The sequence below is a fragment of the Etheostoma spectabile genome, chromosome 22 (genome assembly GCF_008692095.1).
Source record: "Etheostoma spectabile isolate EspeVRDwgs_2016 chromosome 22, UIUC_Espe_1.0, whole genome shotgun sequence".
NCBI classification, from domain to species: Eukaryota; Metazoa; Chordata; class Actinopteri; order Perciformes; family Percidae; genus Etheostoma; species Etheostoma spectabile.
This window is the reverse complement of record NC_045754.1, coordinates 10,396,464-10,398,031: the sequence shown is the minus strand read 5'-3', so window position 1 is coordinate 10,398,031 and position 1,568 is coordinate 10,396,464. Positions and strand designations below refer to the sequence as shown.

The following is a 1,568-nucleotide window of genomic DNA, read 5'->3' as shown; positions in this document are numbered from 1 at the left end:
CACACACACACACACACACACACACACACACACACACACACCTGCATATGCACGGTTGTGCTTTTTATCCACAATTCGCTCTCCAAAAGCTAAAGGCTCGAACGAATCGTAATGATGTGTTGGTGCAGACATCCTGCTCAAGCCAGGGGAAACACACATCATTACGTGGATGTGAGTGCTCATGCAAGCATGCACACATACCTCTTCTGTTGTAGATAAATGCGTTATCACGGATGAGACTCCTAAGAAGTCTGCAAATACACACATACTGGAAAACCTAAATAAATCAATAAATATGCTAAAGTTGTCATAAGGCAGAGTTTGGAAAGGTAGCAGGCAGCATTAAAATGAGGCCAGGATATGAGCTCCAGTGAGTCAAGAGATAATAAGTTAAGGATATTGGAAAAAAAACAACAGGCAGGCTGAGAAGGACAGGGTGTCCATTTTGGCTGGAGGGAGGTCTTCCTGAGGAAGGAATAAATCTGTTTCACACTGGATCAGTGGTGTTGGATCCAGGACCCAGTCTGAGTCGCAGGGACATGTTCATTGTACAGAGCTGTGAAGGGTGATTTCAGAGAATGAAAAAAAGAGCCCAATGTGACCTCATTACCGTAGATTTGTTCCGACTGTCATTAGGAATCACAAACGCCATCACTCAAATCAGGAATATGAGGGAGAGGATGAGAGGCGGGGTAAAGTAAGCAGGGGGAGGCAGGGCTCTGACGATAATCGAGAGGATTTGATCTGAAAACAGGATCAATCATCAAACAATCTATAGATAGCTGAAAACATTTACACATGTTTACCAAAGTATATGTTCGGCCCAAGGACACAGCTTTGTGACCAAAGACGATTACCACCATGAAACATTATATTGTTACCATGATGAATCCACCACAACGTGATGTGCAGCTGTTTAACCAAAGCAAGAGACCGAGGTATGCTGATGGGTAACATGTTTAGTTGCAAACCACAAAAACAAAAAATTTCATTCAACCACCTAAAATAAACTCTTGGGTAATGCTAAGAATTACAGTTATATACAGTACATCAATAAGACCCAGGTCCAATTCAAGTTTCTAACTGTAACATACTAATCCAAGAATTAGTGCACTTGTGTAGGATGAGAAGAAACAGCATTTTAATGAAGTTAAAAATATTTATCATTCTTCAATTGCTGCAAATATAACGCCCAAAAATGTCAATAGCCTTGAAATCATGACAGACTTCATGTATGTGCTCCAAAAAACACAACAACGGAAAAGTATTAAAATGGATAAATACAATTAGTTTAACTGTTTTAACCAGATTAAATCTGATTTCTTGGCTTAAATTAGTGCTGTCAGTTAAACACGTTATCAACGGTGTTAACGCAAACCCATAGTTTTTTTCACATGCACACCATACCGTATCTAGCTAAACCGGAAACAAATTGTGTGGTACCAGAGCACCCTAGGTCAAAGGTCAGTCGATTTTATAATCGTTTCATCGGATCTGAGGCCATATGTTTTGGACACTCGGATGAAGAGAGGGGCAGAGCTGTCAACTGATCACCATCTGGTGGTGAG

The 1,568-nt window shown here is 40.6% G+C and overlaps 1 protein-coding gene and 1 long non-coding RNA gene across 2 annotated transcripts in view; both read right to left on the bottom strand.

Moving 5' to 3' along the window:
- ptprn2 (protein tyrosine phosphatase receptor type N2) overlaps positions 1-1,568 on the bottom strand; it is a 125,020-nt gene that overhangs the window by 57,626 nt on the left and 65,826 nt on the right. The window lies entirely within an intron of this gene.
- The window catches only part of LOC116672462 (uncharacterized), a 19,390-nt gene that overhangs the window by 8,926 nt on the left and 8,896 nt on the right, over positions 1-1,568 (bottom strand). The window contains exon 2 of the long non-coding RNA XR_004327554.1: positions 1,001-1,010. This is a non-coding gene — a long non-coding RNA (uncharacterized LOC116672462). The remainder of the gene's footprint in view (positions 1-1,000; positions 1,011-1,568) is intronic.